Source organism: Gavialis gangeticus, unplaced genomic scaffold, assembly GCF_001723915.1.
Source record: "Gavialis gangeticus isolate Ggan-Ray unplaced genomic scaffold, GavGan_comp1, whole genome shotgun sequence".
Classification (NCBI taxonomy): domain Eukaryota; kingdom Metazoa; phylum Chordata; order Crocodylia; family Gavialidae; genus Gavialis; species Gavialis gangeticus.
In genome coordinates this window covers 119,348,092-119,366,234 of record NW_017729025.1, presented here as the reverse complement: position 1 = coordinate 119,366,234, position 18,143 = coordinate 119,348,092, and the positions used below count along the sequence as shown (strand labels likewise).

The 18,143-nt window shown below is 41.7% G+C and overlaps 1 protein-coding gene across 4 annotated transcripts in view; it reads right to left on the bottom strand.

Moving 5' to 3' along the window:
• LUZP2 (leucine zipper protein 2) overlaps nt 1–18,143 on the bottom strand; it is a 479,617-nt gene that overhangs the window by 447,768 nt on the left and 13,706 nt on the right. The gene's annotated exons all lie outside the window — the stretch shown is intronic.

The following is an 18,143-nucleotide window of genomic DNA, read 5'->3' as shown; positions in this document are numbered from 1 at the left end:
ATTATAGACAGGATGGAGATGGGCTTTTCTCTGTGGTCATAAGGGACAGAGCAATAGCTTAGGAGCAATGGCCTCAAGCTGCAGAAGAAGAAATTGAAGTTGTCAGTTAGGACAACTTTTTTTACTATTGGGGTGGTCAAACATTGGAACAGGATACCTAGAGAAATCAGGGATTCTTCATCCTTGGAAGTTTTCAAGAGCAGGTTAGACAGACAGCTGGTTGGGTCTGGGTTTAGTCTGGAATGATCCTGTTTTAAGCATAGGGCTGAACCAGATGACCTTGGAAGGTCCCTTCCAGCCATACATTCCTATGATCCAATGATAACGTCCATGAAGAGTCTTGACAGTAGTCATAATATTGTCAGAGCAAACCTGGCCCTAGGGGTTCGTTAGACCTTATATTGGAGAGAACCTCTCCCGTCACTAGATGGAGAGCATGAAAATCAGAAAGCTGGATAAACCTGAAGTGTCTAATCTTCTTCATTTTTATGGGTTAAGCTGGTTTACAAATCTATTGTTATCCACAAACAGAAGGTAAAAATAAGTAGAACAACAATTTATACCGAGTGTCTGGTTTACTTAGCATGAATTATTTCAGCCAGTAGGAAATGGCATAGGATGAGGAAAACAGAGCATGCTGAACAACATTACATGTGGCACAAAGCAGAAGATTTGCTGCTTCCTTTTTTTTCTCATTTTCACCTATATGTTAAAATAGAAGTTGACTTATACCCACTATTGGATAAACATGAATGAGAAAGGGAGGAGTTAGGGAAGTATGTTTGCCCAAGGAAGGGAGGGAAAGATCTTTATGGCAATGATTATATTACACACAAGTTCATGTTCTGGGATCATAGCAACTGGCATCGAACTTGGAGGAAGAGCATGGGTTATAGGAAAGAGGAGTGAGGAATAGGCACCAGGATGTCAATCTGTATCTGTGTAGCTTAAATGCTAGCTCAAGTTACTGCCTCTGGATAAACTACTCTTTTGAAAGTTTAGTTTATGAAAAAGGAAATCTTCTAATGTTTCTGTGAAAAAAGTGCATGAAACAGTGACCATGAAGAGGCAGAACAGTTACAGCCTAACATAAGACTGAAGTCCCACAAAATGATTTGGAAGTAAAATGAGGAAAGTGTAAACTGAACTGGCACGGACACAAGACTCACAAACAAGGCTGCATTTGCAGCTAAAAGGCCAGATCCTCAACTGGAGTAAATTAACAGATCCCAGCTGAAGCTCTGAACCAATTCTATTATGCAGTATCTAAAACACAGTTCTACATCTATCGTTTATGCTTAGGAAGCAGCTAGCATGACTCACACATCACATTACAGTAACTGTCCTTGGATGGTAAATTTAAAATGGTAACTCTTGTTCTCAACATTGATTTCTGCTGGGGTACAACTCCAACCACACTTAAATGTTGAAATATACTTATTATGTTTACAACTGAATTGTTCTCCAGTTATGATGTACAAATTTATTGTGTGCACACAGTTTTTTTTTACAGGACAGCTGTTTTAATTGATATGTAGTCAATTTTTCTGAATTGCCTAGTGGAAAGTTTAATTGAAGGGCAAAATACCACATTCTTGTTCTCTCCACGTCTCTGGAGAAGACAACACGTTAGTAAATGGGCTTTTAGAGTCAGTGCCAATCAACTTAATAACAACTTTATCATCAAGCTGTGTACTACTTACATTGTGTGGAGTCGATCAATTTTCTGTGAATTTGTTTTCAGTAGTGGGGGGAGAGAGAGAGAGAGAGAGAGAGGTGGAAGAATGATTGTGAGATTGAAGACTGACTGTATAGTAATACTGGTATAAGCAGTTCTCTCTCAGATACAGAACAGTAAGAAGCATATTTGGTCAGAGTTAAATACACTATGAATTAATTATAAATTTGCTGGTAGCATGAATGACTGGTGCCTCCCAAGACTGGAGGGGCACCATTTGTCGGTGGCAGCATTGGCAGCGAGCAGGGACCATTCCCAGATGCCGGCAGTAAGGCGGGGTGGGGGGGCAGGTGACAAGCAGTGATCACCTACAGAAGCCAGCAGCAGCCAATCTCAGGGGGGGCATGTGCCCCCCCCATTCCCCCCTACAAAGTCACCTATGGCTGGTAGCCAGGGAGTCTCACAACATGTTACCTATTCTAAATAAAAAGTAAGGGATAAACACCTTGGTCCTAAAGACTTTCAAGACCAAAGTCACAAATCAGCAGTTCCCAAAACTACCTGAAAGTGGTATGCCTCTAGTTTTATAGCACAGAGTATGTTTTAGAACAAGACATGAAGGGAAAAAAAAGGCAGTTACCTACTGTACACTAATTTGAAGGTTGTTCTGAGCGTACTGACAGGATTTGAAGCTAGGAGCAGGAGGTAATGGCCCAATTCCTGATGTAGAATTTCATTGCGAGGGAAACCTCACACAAAACAACATCAGAGCAGGCATGTGTCCCTAAAAATAACTCTGTTAAGCTCCAATGAAGAGTTTGGAAGAAGTGTTAGGAAGTCCCAGGGATTTCAATCTTATGATGGGCTGTAGCTGTTCTGCTTCTTCCTGGTCACTGTTTCATGGCATAAGAAGCAGCACAGTGCTGACCATATCATTTCCCTCTTGTACCAAGGTTAAAGAAACAGTAGAGTCTTGCCTTCACTGCCCCAATGGGCCTCAATGGCCTGTACATGGGACATCTTTACATTTTACCTTTACCAGTTTAGCTTAGGAAAAGAGGGTCTTCTAATGTTACACAAGGTACAGGAAATCCCTCACAATGAAATTCTACATCAGGAAATTATGGGAGCAAACAGGGTATTGTAACAGGCTAAGAAGTATTTTGGGAGTGAAAGAGAAAGTGGTCAACTCTTTAAAGCCTTTTCAGCCTTAGTACAAGTCAGACTAGTCCACAGGACTGCCTGGACATGCAGCAAGAGAAAAAGTTGGCTCCCAGCTGCCCAGGGAGACACAAGTCATATTCACCCTTTCCCAGCACTGTCCTACACCAGTCTTGTTATCAGCAGCACAAGGATGGAGTACCCCAACAGGAACAGCAAAAGAAGAAACATGAGTAGGAACACATTGTGGGGTTGCTCTACATGTTGTTTCACCATTTTGGCTGCATCAACTTCAAATGTAGAGGAGTAATTAATTAAACCAAGAGTGTTAAAGATATGGGCTGTGGGCTGCATCTGGATCATCCAGACAGAGCCACATCCATCAAGCCCCTAATGTCAGTCTCGGCCCCTCCACCTTTATGTTGGATCCAGTGCCCAAGTCACTAGATCTGCCGGAATCGGGATACGAATTGTATGCAGCACCTACTCTGGCTGGTCCAGGATGTAAGCCACATACAGAGTCCACTCCAGCTGGTCCAGGGTCTGCTCTGGACTGGCTGGAGTGGGTGCTGTGTACCGTTCATGTCCCAATCTGGCCAGAGTGGGCACCAAGTGCAGCTTACATCCCAATCCAGTCAGAGCAGGTATCAAGGGCACCCAATCCAGCATGCGAGTGGAGGGGTCGGAGTTTATATGGGCCTGACCCAGGCCTCAGGGCCAGCCCTGTACCATTTATCCAGCCAATGGAGTGGTCCCGCACCACTCGTCATGCCCATGTGGCCAGGCAACTTTGATACCCTTAAATTAGACCTACAAGGGCAGGGCAGAGGAGAGAAGAGGAGGGAAATGTCAGAAGACTGACCTTTTTTGTATTTCATGGATTTTCTAAGATCCTGCTAAGGCCCCAGTGCAGAGATATCAACACACCTATTTTTTAAATTATATAGCAATATGATTTTTATCTAAAAGTCATTATACTAATGTCATTCAAAACTATCTTAGAGCATTTGCTCCACAGTAAATGAGAGGAAAAAAAATTAGTCCCATAATCTTTGGATGCAGACTTGAACTGAAGCTTGTGACACTCATTTTGGTTCCATCATTTATTAAATCAAGACCTAGCTTGGCACCTTTTACGCCACACTTGTATTGATATAACTCCACTACCATGGGACCTACATTCTTGTAAGAGGTTAAATACTGCAACGGTGAAAGAAGCCTAATGAATCTTCAGTGTGCAAATAAAAATCTGTAATAGTCTCTGAAAAGCGTAATCTTTAAGCCACAATTCAATAATATCTTAAGCTTTTATTTAACTACAATAGCAGTTACTTGCATTATCATTTTCTTTCTTTCTCTTTTATAAAACAAACACTGAGAATACAGCTTTACTTAGAAACACCTTTTGTCTATGAGATTATTCTAAGAAAGATGTAAAGGGTTTCATGATAAAATTGTCTTTCTTAGCCAACCACAAAATAAGTTTAACCCATAGTGCACGTTTAGATTGTAAGAACAACATGATGGACTGCCATTTCAAAAGAAGTAAAAATTTAATTCTCCTTTAAGTGGAAGATACAATGAGCTCCTAAAGGAGTTACATAGATATTTTGGAAAATAATTACTGGGGCTGATCAAATAATTGATTTAAGGTGACAGACAGCTATACATTTCACTGCAATTGAATCATGCCAGGTCAATTATTGATCACAGCACCATGTGTCTGCAAAAGAACACAAACATTCCCATCACTGACCCATGGAGATAGCACAAAGTTGTGGATTTTTTTTTTAAACTACAAATGTATCTGTCACCCAGGGTCTCTACTTATAGGGACAGATAAGCTAAAAAGCAATTATTATTTCTGAGGAGACAAAGCAAGAGCTGCCTGGTCTGTCCTGTAGTATTTTAAATCATGGTATCAAGCACTCTCCTCTAAAATAGACTGTAAAATAGGCAATTGTAACTCTGCTCTTATATGGGCACTGTACATAAAAGAAAGTACTTTAGTCATAATAGTACAAAAACAGTAATTTAAAACAAAAGTGGGTAAAGGATTGATGCAATTTGAGAGTCCATTCCTGGACTGTTATGACTTAAAGCTTATTACTTCCATGGAATCACAGTGAGCACAGGCATAACTGTTCCCTGGACTTTATCCAATGTATCAATGCAAACTTTATCCAAAGAGAGGTGTTTTAAACTTCTAATGCTTGCCAAGGATGTATCCCAGGCCTCTGCCACATATTACACTTAAAATGTGATTAACCAGTTAATCATGTCCTAAGTTGTGACCTAGCCACATGTTCAATCAATTAATGGCATGATAAAAAAAAAGGAATAAGCCACTAAATTATTCTACCAAAAACGTGTAGTAATGTTGTGGCTGACTCCCATTACTCCATTACCTAAACATGTGGTCTGATGTACCCCATGGCTGGGAGCCCAAAATCAGCTGAAGGGGGTCCTAGCTATGGGGACACACCATGTGCTCCCAAGCCTGGGAGCCTGCAGCTGACTTGGGCTTCCAGCCATGGGGATGTGCACCATGACTAGGCACAGAAAGTACACTTATACTAGTAAAGTGATCAGAACAGTTCAGATCTGTAACACAACAGTGCACATAAACACAACAAAACAGTGTACGTAAATTGCTTCCAAAATGGCTGGAAACAACTTAAAATAAGCCTTGATGGATGTAGTACAAAACTTAAATGATTTAGGTTAAATCAGTTTATTGAACTTCTATCCCAGATCCCCTCCAGATTCAAGTTAATTCACAATCTCCCAGCATCCCAGGATGTTTTGTACCCCCCCGGCAAACCCTCCCTCACAGGGTGATGCACTAGCCTTGGCCCAAGCTGCCTGCTTTAGTGCCCCCTGGTTTCTGGCCTGGGCCACTGCAGGCATGTGGCTGCATTTCTGGAATCAGAAGTGAATGTTTGTTCACTTGCTTACTGGCTCAATCTATGTAGCTTAGACTAATTTGCAAAGACTGAATCGATTCAGCCTCAGGTTTTTTAACTGTCTGTACTTAGCCCATGTGTCCCCATGGCTGGGATCCTGGGGCAGGACAGGACTTCCAGCTGGAGGAGCAAGCACATGGGGCATCCCCATGGTTGTGAGCCCCAGCAGCTGATGGGGCTTCCAGCTACGGGACCTTGCTTCTGATCCTGGGCTCCCCCTGCATCAGCAATAAGGTGCAATGAGATCTGATGGGTGATCCCACAAGCACACCGCCTGCCATATATGTGTGGCATGGCAGGAAGTGCACCTGTGGGGATTGCTCACAGATCCCATTGTGCTTTTACCTGCACATCTGGCAGGAACCCTATTACTTTTGCTTCGTTTAACAGCTGCACTATGTGAATGTGTGTTCATTTTCAATATTATTCTTCACTCAGAAGAACCAGAAGTTACCTTGGATATACAGAAAAAACTTACAGTATCTTCTATTATTTGAGAAATTTTGTGAGGGAAGTAACAGCAGCGGAAAACATTAATTGACGACACTTTTCAAAACACATCTCTCTTTGTGACATAATCATTTCCATTTGAGTGATTCATTTTTAATAAACCTTTTTTTAAAAGGTTACAGTTTGATGTTGAGTATAGATAAATGTATACGTACATATTCATTACTAAAACTGCCATTTTCTTCCATTATTTCTTTCAACAAATGGCTGCAAATTGAACCCACCCCCGACACACAAAAACACTTGACATCAGGTCATTAGGGTAAGTACATCAATTTCAAAGATATTACACTAGATCAAAGTGAACAAAGTGTGAACAGTGGGCTGGATCAGGCCTGTGGTGGACTCCATTTCCCAGCAGCCCCTGCCCATGTTGCTGTGGCTGGTTTCCATGAAAACCCCAGCAGTGGCAGTGCCATGACAATATAGAGCCAGGGTTTCCATGGAAACTGGGCCCAGCAGCATTGGCCACATGCACACCTGGGTGGGGAGCTGCTCTAGGGCTGGGATCTGGCAGTGGTGATAGCACGGTCCAGAGCCAGGCCAGAACTGCAATCCACTGACTGAATACCTCAGGTAAGGGCATGCCAGGCAGTGGATTGCAGCTCTGCCCCAGCCCGGGACCACATTGTCACCATTCAGGGTCCCAGCCTTAGCTCCAGACCAGCTCCCCACACAGACCTACACTGTGCCAGTGCTGCTGGGGCTGGTTTCTATGGAAACCATGGCCCAACACTGTCATGGCACTGCCATTGCTGGGGCCTCTGTGGAAACTAGCTGCAGCAACACAGCCAGGGGCTGCTGGGAAATGGAGTCCAGCCACCAGGCCAACCTGCTATTTTGCCCACCCCTGCTCTAGATTTATACCAAAATCACTGAGATAAGGATCAGATATATTTGGTTTGTGTTTTCCTTTCATTTCTCCCATCACACAAAAGTAGGACCAACATATGATATAGTGCATTTAAACACTTCATTCATTCATTTAAACACTTAAACATACTACAGTACACACTAAAATAATACAGATGTAATGCCTAGGAACTCAATAAAGAATTAACTTTGTCCCTGGCCCTAGTAATTTGACTTGAGTTTGAGTTGCAAAAGTTAATACCACTGTTAGAAGATACTGACCTGTGGTTGTGGTAATAGTATATAGATTTTTTCAATCACTGATTGAAAACTTCCACTCATTTTCTTTTCTCCTTTTATATATAATCACCATGCTATGGGTATAAAATAACTAAAATACTGAGAGGAAAATCTGCCAGCCCCGCAATGTCTATCTAAGAAAAATAAATCCTAGATTCTCAGCTGATATAAATTAGTATACCCCCGTTGATTTTTATATTAATAACAACAATTGTATGTGATTATTGGATGGTGGATATACAACAATAATTAGGGCTGTGTGGAATTTCGTCACGTGTTTCATTTCAAAGCTGTTTCAATGTGTTTCAAGTTCAGAACAGCAAAATCAAAATGAAACAAAAGGCTTCAAACCAAAATGAGGGCACTCAAAACTTTTCAAAACATTGCAGCAGAAGCAGCCTCCTGGGCAGCAGCAGCAGTCTCCTGTCATCCAGTGCACAGATCCAGGGGCTTGCACCCAGGGGGAGGAGTCAAGCACAGCCCAGCAGCCCTCCTGGGGGTGCAAGCCCCCAGATCTGTTCCCCAGATGAGAGAAGGCTGTCACTGTCGCCTGGGACAGGTGGTAGCAGCAATCTCCTCCAGTGCTAGGAGCAGCCTGAGCACAGTCCTGGCAGAGGCGGTCTCCTTTCATCTGGCGTGCAGATCTGGGGGGCTGCAACCCTAGGAGGAGTCTGGCACAGCCCCACAGCCCTCCCAGGGGTGTGGGCCCCAGATCTGTGAGACAGATGAAAGGAGGCTGCCGCTGCCGACAACTGTCAGGAGTTGTGTTTTGAACAGTTTGAGGTGCAGTTTCCCAGAAAACTCTGCACCTATCTCCTTGAAACTTGGTAGGCTTCACACCCTCAGAAGGAGCTACCATCCCTGCTACATCCAAATCAGGCATGACATGATAAAGGTTTAGGCATTTTCATGATTTCCCATTACAACCTATAGGCGAAAGGTCGAAATGTGTCAAAACAGTTTTGACAAAATGGAACGGGACAGTGCTTCGAAATGAAATGAAATGAAATGACAAAACGAAACACTGTCCTTTCAAAATGGTGAAACGGATGTTGAAATGAAACTGTTTTGCACAGCCGGAATAATTATATGTTTACAGTATGACAAGGAGCATAACTCTAAGACTGTTAAAAGAAATAGTACAACACCTTAAATGGAATTTTTTCAACTGAGGTCTAAGAAACACTAAAAAAAAATTACCTAAATTGGCTTATGATCACATACTTCTATTCTGTTTTGCTACACTTGCATTGCACTTTATGTGGGTTCTCTCCACAGCTACAGAAGTGGGTCACTGTGTGAATGTCAAACCTTAACACCCACATCCATATCAATATGGATTTATTTCCACAGCATGGAACTGAGAATCAGAACTTCAAATTCTGCAAAAGATTCAGGATCAGCTGAGAAGTGAGCATACAGAAGTGCTCACTGTATTTCCAAATAGTGAATACATTGGGATAACGTTCATGGTATACCAGTGGCCACAAAGGGTTACAATAAGAAAGTAGTATTTCTTTACATTCTACTTAGTTATTATGATTGTCACTGCTTATAATTACCATTGTTAATAATGCTACTACCATTAGTTAAAAAATTCTTTCCATAGATTAATAGTACTTCTGTCAAATGTTAGTACTATTATTTCTCTATGTAGAAATCTGAGTGTCCAAATAATGGAAGATTGTAAAAATAAAGAAAAGGCAAAAATCATCAACAAATTTAGGGACAAATATCTTTATTAGAACAGAAATCTTTGTATCTAATATTTTATCATTTCTTCCGTCTGGACCTTGAAGAATGTGGCAGGGTTAAAAATTAAAAATCTGGTATTATGTAAGGCTGTGCAAAGCTTTGGACAGAGCTTCGGAGCCGAAGAAGCTTTGGATGCTTCAGGATCTGAAGCAACACATCTGAGTCGAGGCGCTGGCCTTGTTAGGCTTCCCGAAGCAGTTTGGCGCTCCTGAAGAGCTTTGGAGCCGCCATGGAGATCCGGCCATAGAGTATAATGGGGAAACAATAAAATATCTATAACTATGTTGTTTGTTGTCCACCTTGGATGAAATTTTCAGGGATGGTAGACTCTGCAGAGTGAATGAAGCCTGCTAAGTTTTAAGAAGATCGATGCAGGGGTTTGGAGGGGAACATCAGCCCAAATTCTTGAAAGCAAAACTCCTGTCACATCTATGTGTTACAACACAGGGGGGTCAAAACTGCAGGAGTGGTAGCTCTTGCTGAGGCCACAAAACTTGTCAAGGTTCAAGAAGATCAGTGCAGGGGTTTGGGGGGAACTGTCCCTCAAGCTGCTGACAGACAAAACTCGTGCCATGGGTGCTTGTGGGACTCACTGTGTCTGTCTTGGAGCCTGGCTGCTAAGCTACTGTGTTACCAGTTACCAATCAATCAATCATGATTCACTCAGGGACCAGGGACTCAGGGACCAGCTCAATACACAGGACCTAGCTACTACATAGCCACTTAAGGAGCACCAATTAGCACCTACAAAACCAGGCTAAGGAGAGGAAAGAATCAATACAGACAATCAACTGCCCCAAGACAGAGCCAGTCTTGGCACGAGTTTTGCCTGTCAGCAGGGCCCCAGAACCCCCCTGCATCAATCAAATCAAAAACTGGCAGGCATCACAGCAGGGGCCACCATCCCTGCAGCTGTCACCCCGCTGTGCCTTAGCACATGCAGCGTCACCCATGGCACAAGTTTTGCTTGTACAGAGCTTGAGGTACAGTTCTCCCTGCACCTACCTCCTTGAAACATGGCAGTCTGCTTGTGCAGAGCTTGAGGTACAGTTCTCCCTGCACCTATCTCCTTGAAACATGGCAGTCTTTGTGGCCTCAATAAGAGCTACCACCCCTGCAGTTTTGATTCTCCTGTGCTGTAGCACACAGCTGTGACATGAGTTTGGCTTTCAAGAATTTGGGGTACAGTTCCCCCCAAACCCCTGTGTCAATCTTCTTGACACTTGGCAGGCTTCATGCTCTCAGCAGAGGCTACCATTTCTGCATGTTTCATCCAAATTGGACACAAAACAACAAAGTTATAGATATTTCATTGATTCCCCATTATACCCTACGGCCGGATCTCCAAGGCGGCTCTAAAGCTTCAGAGCCTTTTCGGCCGGATCAAGGCAGAAACGCAGTTTGGATATCCAAATCGGATCACTGCCATCCAAAGCAGCTGGATCCGAAGCCAGATCGGATCACTGCCGACTCGCACAAGCCTAGTATTATGTGGATATATATAGTCAACTTTTTAAAACAAAAAAGGTATATATGAAAGCACAGGACTTACTTAAAAGAAATAGGTGCTTTTGTATATGTATTAAAACTTTATAATTTAGCTTAAAGCAGTGTTTATCACTAGGGCTGTACGAAATTTTGCTGGCTGTTTCATTTTGATGCTATTTAGACTCATATCGAGCTCAAAACAGCGAAATTGAAGTGAAACAAAGGGCTTCGAAACAGCCTCAAAATGAAATGACGGCAATCAAAACACTTTGAAAGTTTTAAAACATTTCAAATTTTGAAGCTGAAGCTGGGAAGGGAAACAGAAAGTAAGGAGAAGGAGGGGGAAGATGGGGAAAGGACTAATCTCATATTGACTGCGACTGTTTGGCTGCCTGAGATGCTGTTGATGCTACGGTGCTGCTTACTAAGTTATTACGTGTTGTCTTTTAAAGTGGTGGACTGAACTGAGGCTGTAGGGGAGGAGGAGACCTCACTGGGGCACACTACCATGTCAAATAGAGGCCCCAGCACCAGTGAGGCCATGCCTTAAGACACACAAGCACACCCCCCACCCATGAGTTTTGCTTGTCAGCAGCCTGAGATGCAGTTTCCCAGAAAGCCCTGCCCTTATCTCCTTAAAACATGGCAGACTTTATGTCCTGAGAAGGGGCTACCCTCCCTGCTGTTTTCATCCAAGTCTGCCAAAAAATGACAAAGTTATAGGCAGTTTTGTGCTTCCCCGTTATAGCCTATGGGCGAAACGTCAAAACATTTTCTAACCAGCGAAACAGTTTTGATGAAACAAAATGGAACAGTGTTTTCAAAATGAAATAAAACTCAAAACAAAACACTGTCCCATCAAAATGGCGAAATGGAAGTTGGAACAAAACGCTGTTTCGCACAGCCCTAATTCTCACACAAGCTGCCACAGCACTTACCCCGTGTGAAAGGAAGAAAGCAATTATTCCTCCTTCTGCCCAGAGCTGGGCACTCCAGTATAGAGCAGAGAAGTGAGGCCTGTGGTTGCTCCCTGACTTTCAGAAGCTCCCAGCCAAGGCATCTCTGCATGTTCTGCTGTGCACGTGTGCAGATGGGCAAACGCAGGGCCCCTCTTTTCAGTTTGGTTCATCCCCCCTGCTACTCCCACACTCCTAGGTCCACCAGGAGGGTTCACATGGCTCAACTTGCTGGCATGCAAGTCACCAAAGAAGCAGCCGCTTGCTTCTTTAGGTACAGAATAGGCCTGGGAATGGAAAAAGTAGGACTTAGTAGGGTGAGGTACTGCCCCTGCCACCGTCACCTGGCACCCATTAAATTCTAGCTCAGTGTTTCTCAGTGGAATGTTCCTAACTTCCAAAAAGTTATAGAGCAGTACCATGAGACTAGAAAGTTTGAGAACCACTGTCTTAGACTTAACAAATTTGGTAATTCCAGACAGCTACAATTCTACATTTCTATTCAGGTCATTGAGATAAGATAGCTCTAAAAACAGCTTTATTTCCAGTTGCTTTTTCAACTGAATGGTGCTCTTAGAGCAGAGTGCTGTAAATACATCTGAGGTCCTTTATACAACAAAGGTACACACGCATACACATACATTTCCTGAGTAACAATGACCTTCCCAGCATTACAGAACTGCATTGACTACCCTACATCAGCCTTTACCCCCTTTAATCTCTTTCCATCTGGAGTTTTGTGATGGTGACTTTGCCTTGAAAACTATTCCAGTTCAGGGAATTTGCCTACTGCTTCTCTTTTTTCATTAGATTAGCTAAAAATCATAGGCATGAATCCCTCTGCCCCCTCATTAGTGGGTGGCACAGAATAAAAACTAAAAGTGAGAAAAAAAATCTAGCTGTGAATCCCTTACAGATATATCTAATGTTAGTTTAAAGATAAATATCACCTATGAAAGTTGACACTCAGTAGTAAGATATCATAGTAAACACAGAGCAATAAATTAACCATTTCTACTATTTCCCTGAGCTGGAACTAAAAAAAATGCCTTAGCTCACTATGTTTGTTGTTTTCAAATGGAAAGACTCTTTAAAAATCATAGTGCACAACCTTTTCATTATTTTTCAGAGATGAAAAATATTCATTTTAACAAGGTTTTAGCTGCCAGCATGAATAAAGTACAGCAAACAAGTGTTTCCCCACTCTAGAGAACTACACCTACTTTCACATTTTTAAATCAAACACAAAGGGTGCATCTACTTGTGTCACTATGGCAATGTTGTTACTGCACCGTGATTTAGTACTTCCTTTTGGAAGTACTAAATCATGGCACAGTAACAGCCCATAGTGCACCATACACACGGTGCATCGTTATTTTTAGCTGCTGTAGTGGTGTGCTGTACTGCGGGAGCGTGTTGCTATGGCAATGTAACGTCACGTGTAGACACGCCAAAAGATAATTTCCTCCCAGCTTTCTCCATGTCTAGAAAACATCAACACCTATATAAAAAGCATCTGGCAGAAGGAAATCTCTGGAAAGATGAGAGCAGTGAGATTGGGTAGAATCCAACCCCTTAACAGCATCATTTCTTAGATCATCTAAATGGCCTGTAGCTTGTTTTGGGCAGTTCTGTGCCATCTACTGGTACTGGCTACCCAAAATTGCTACAACTATAAAAACGCCTCCTTCTGTATCTATTTTTTAATCAACTTGTTTTGGTCAGGATGATCCATGCCTTTGACTTCCAAATTGAAATAATGTGATTTACTGTGAACTGCAAAGGAAGGTGTTATCTTTATTAAAAGCTCCATTAGTTCCAAAAACAGAAACAGGCTTACTCAGCAATACAAGTTCTTGAAAACACATGCCCCCAGTTCTCTATGCCCTATGTTGGCTCTGCAAACACAGAATAAATTAAAGGTGTTCAGCCCCATCTTAAAATACTTCTGTTGGACAATGTGAAGTTATTGGATGGGACAGGAAGAGATTTAACTTGAGGTTAGGTTACCTTATACTGCCTCCTGAATGGCCCTTTACACATTTTTCCTAAAAAACTGGTTTTGGCTATTCTTGATAAACGGGATCCTGGAGTAGATGAACGGCGGGTCTGATCCACTAGACCAATTCTTATGTTCCTGTGATAACCATAAATTGTAGTAGACTTGATCCATTTCTAAAGAAAACACTTCCATCAAACACTAGCATCAAAGTAAAATACTACTTTTTCCTATGTATAGTCATGTACATTGAGAAGCATCAGTAAATGATCTTGCACTAGGTGCAAGAAACAGCAGCAGATAGTGTCTCTCACTTGGCACATTAGGCCTTAATTAGAAAACTGTGTGCACTTTTGAGCTCCACATTTTAAAAAGGACTTGGGGAAGTTAGAGAGGGTCCAGAAACAAGCAACAAAAATGATAAAGGGCTTGGAAGACAAGTCATGAGAAGAGAGTGAAGGAGCTAGGCATGTTTAACTTGCACAAAGGGCACTTAAGAGAGGTCTTGATAGCAGTCTTCAAATACTTGAAGGGTTGCTATAAAGAAGAGGGAATATACCTCTTCTCTTTTGCTGCTGAGAGTACAACACAGACCAATGGTTTCAAGTTTCAGTAAAATAGGTTTAGATCAGATATCAGGAAAAACGTCATTACTGTTCGAACAGTGAGGCAATGGACTGCCCAGGGAAGCTGTGGACACTCCATCACTGGAGGTGTTCAAGAGGTTGGAGAGCCCTTGGTCAAAGATGATCTATGCCTATAATTTACTATGGGTATGCCCTGGGACTTTGGGTTTTGCTGGTTGCCATATGGAGCCAGGAAGGATTCACGTATCAGGGCTTTTGGATTTGTTTTGCTTTGCTTTAAGTCTTCCTCAGAGGCACTGGGTGTTAGCTGCACCTAAGGATGGGGATTTTGCCTAGGATGTGTCAATGCTCCTGCTGAGACTTAAACCCAGAGGTTCCTAGCTTGCCCTTCCACTCAGGATCAGCCATATTTGGGGTCAATAAGGACTTTTACCCCATAGATAGATTGGTATGAAGTATTGGGGGGGTTGTCTTCCTCTGTAGTAGGGAGGTGGGCTCTTTGGAGTGTATATTAACACTAGAACTAGGCTGGACTAGATGACCTCTTGAGGCTCCTTTTACCACCTTTTATACATCACCTACTTGATGCAAGTAGGTTGGGCCTTTCAGAGTCCATTTCATGAACAAATGCTGTAGGACTGATCTTGAGCAAAAGGAACCTGCCTGCCTTAGGGCTGTTAGTTCTAGTGCATGTTTTCTCTGTTTCGTTCCAACTTTCAGCAGCTATTGACATTTACTCCATGGGTACAGGCACAAATTAGCATGGATCTCAATGGAAAACAACAAATATTTTCAGTGGGATTCACATCTTTGTAAGCATTTAAATATTAAAAGCTATTTTCAAGGAAAAAAATTAAGAAGCTTTTCATGTGGCTTTGGTGATGTTTGCATTTTCTCTCTCTCCTAGGGACCAATCAATCCTAGTTCTTCCATCAACCTAAATGGGCACTGGACCAAGACCACAGGCTCCAAAGAGAGGATTTGGGATGTAACATTAATGTGTGGCAAAGAAAAAAAAACTATAGGGACATATAATTAAAAGAAAAAAAATAAAGTGTCCAGCTTCGTAAGTTCTTCTGAACCAAATGCTGCACATCTATGTATACTGAATAGCAGATAGCAGTTTTCCAAGTAAATAAAGCAGGAATTGCAGAACTGTCTCCATTCACTATGTATGCACTTGAAAGGGGTGTATTTTTTCATACATCATTCAAGACTGACTGCAGAGATTCCACAGAAATCAGTATGTTGGACATGAATTTTCATTACGCTAAATAGCACAAGCTGCACTGATTGCAAAGTCAAAGATCCTTAGCACAAAGGGAAATAAAGAAAGCAGAAATATTGGAGTTTGGTTTTTTTCCCCCCTCACTTACTATCTGGGCTCCATGGTTACAGTTTCGTTTCACAAGCTTCATTATTTGTATTAAGCCAAATATCCTTATTCCTTAATCCAAAGTAAAAAAAAGAAAAGAAAAAAAGAAAAGAAATGTCCAGATTTCCCATGATAGTTTAGAGCCAGATATCCACAATCAGGGCATGTTATTTCACAAAAGACAAGCACCTAAAAATCAGGTATATAAGTAAAGGGCTTGATGTCCAAAAGTGTACAGCTCCTATTGTGATACTTATACTTGGCTTTTCAAATACACTCAGCAGCCAATATACCAAGCTTTTTCTAAAATACTGGCCATTTACTTTGATGGTAAAATGTGAAAAGAATCCTTAAAATTTTCCAAAGACTGTGGGTACTAACCCCTTCCTAATATTTTGGACTACTGAGCAAATCCTACCCTTTCAGGATGCCTGAAGAATTTTAAAGATTGCAAAACACTGCCACTCTCAGAGCGGAAAGGGAAAGTGTCCAATTTCAACAGTTCATGCATTATGAAAGGACTCTGTGTGAAAAGATCTGGGTCAGGATCCATGGGTCCTGTGGCAGTTGCCCCCAAAGACAGAGTACAATAGCCTTAGTAGCTATTTCAGCACCAAGGATACAGTATTAAATATAACCTGACTCACATCAACACAGTTTGGACTGGTGGTGAGAGGGTCAGAATATCATCAGGTCCCAACCCAATTACTCAATCTGCTCCCTGACAAAGCATTGCCCCATCCTACGCAAATGTTTCCTTTTACAAGCTTGGAAGTGAAATGTTAGAAAAATATATTATTCTTCTATTTGAAGGTTCTCTCATTTTGCACATTGAACATATATTTCGTTTTGCTGTATAAGGAGAAAAACTACTCTACTCCAACAACCAATCTAAAGCAACCTAGAGCACATCTGCCTTTCACACCTTTTTTCTTATTCACATTTTTTCACACATTTTCTCATTCACATTTCAGGGGAGGCTTACCTTTTCCCTCCCTGCTACCATAGGCTTCTCTAGTAAAATCAGATGGGGCAGGTGGGGAGGAGGCAAAAAAAACAAACAAGTCACTCAATATTATGCGCTATGGACAGAAAAAAAAATATCACCAAAAAGATACATAAGATGTCCACAGTTCATTACTCTGGCTCTCACTATAATAGGCTCAGGAGGTTCTTATGGTTGTTCGCCTAAACAATTCTGAGATAGAAAATCATGCAAACCACCTCTGCTGCTGCCGTTCCTTTGGCCTCATTTCAATGAAGCTATCTAAAACATCTGAAAAGAAGCATCAACTACTACTAACCCAACAGCCATAAAGTGCTCTAAGAACAATAACCATTCTGTTTACCAGAAGCAGTTAATAAGTCTTTTCTTTCTCTCACTGCTGTGACCCAAGTTTTATAAAGAACTAAAACAGCTACTGAAAAAGATGAGAAATGCCTATAACAGATGAAATAATAATAACGCCAGTGATGTTTTGCCATAAACCCATATATGCCTGAAATGGAAGAGAGAACTCCCTGATGGCTGGATGGGTACTAGAAAGGAGGAGGCTGTGCCAATGATAGCATTCCTGCCTCAGTGACGGTGTGGTAGGCTGAAATAATTTATTGATAGGGGGAGGGCAAGTGGAGAGGGAAGAGAGTTATGCTTTGGATCTGTCTATAACAAGGAAAGAAAGATACTACCTCTGTGTTTAGCCCACTGGAGAATGACTCAGAGATCCAAATTCTATATCGAGCTCTGAACATACTGTCTGTAACCTTGGGCAAACCATTTAACCTGTCTGGTGTCTCAGTTCACCATCTGTAAAATGAGGATAACACATCTCTACTTCACAGGGACGTTTTAAATGTGAACGAATTATGAAGACACTCCAAAGCTACCGTGCTAGCACCATAAGATTAGAGGGAACAGCTGGAACCACTACAACTTCATCTTCCTTTGGTAGCAGGAGAGACAGAATAGCTTAGGGATGTGTCATTTCCTTCATTCTCCTTCTAGCTCTGTAAATTAATGGATGCTGTTGGTTAGAAAGGAATTGGTTAGTGGCAGTTTCACACACCCCTACCCCTTTGAGTTCAAATTTAACAGTATTTTTAAATATCATACAAGTTGAAAGGGAAAGAAAAAAATAAATCAGTAAACCAAGTTCTAGTTTAGTTTCTGCAAATTCAGCAACAGAGAACTTCGAAGAAACTAAGACAGATACTATGGGTTGTTAAATAATATAAACCAAAATAAATTCAAAGATTATTCATTTGCTCACATATGGAACCTTAATAAATGGGAAATGGGAACCTTAATAAATGGGTATGTAGTTGTCAAAAGGGCAGATATTAACAATTACGTAAGGCAGGATGGGTATGTAGTTTTAACCGCTGTTAGATCAACCTCACAAAAAGGTAATTAATTTATGGAGAAAACCAATTGCTTACATAAGATAGCTGACATTAAGGGTCTGAGGGTGTGCCTATGCTGAAGGCCTCAGTGCAGTGCATTGATACTTGCACTA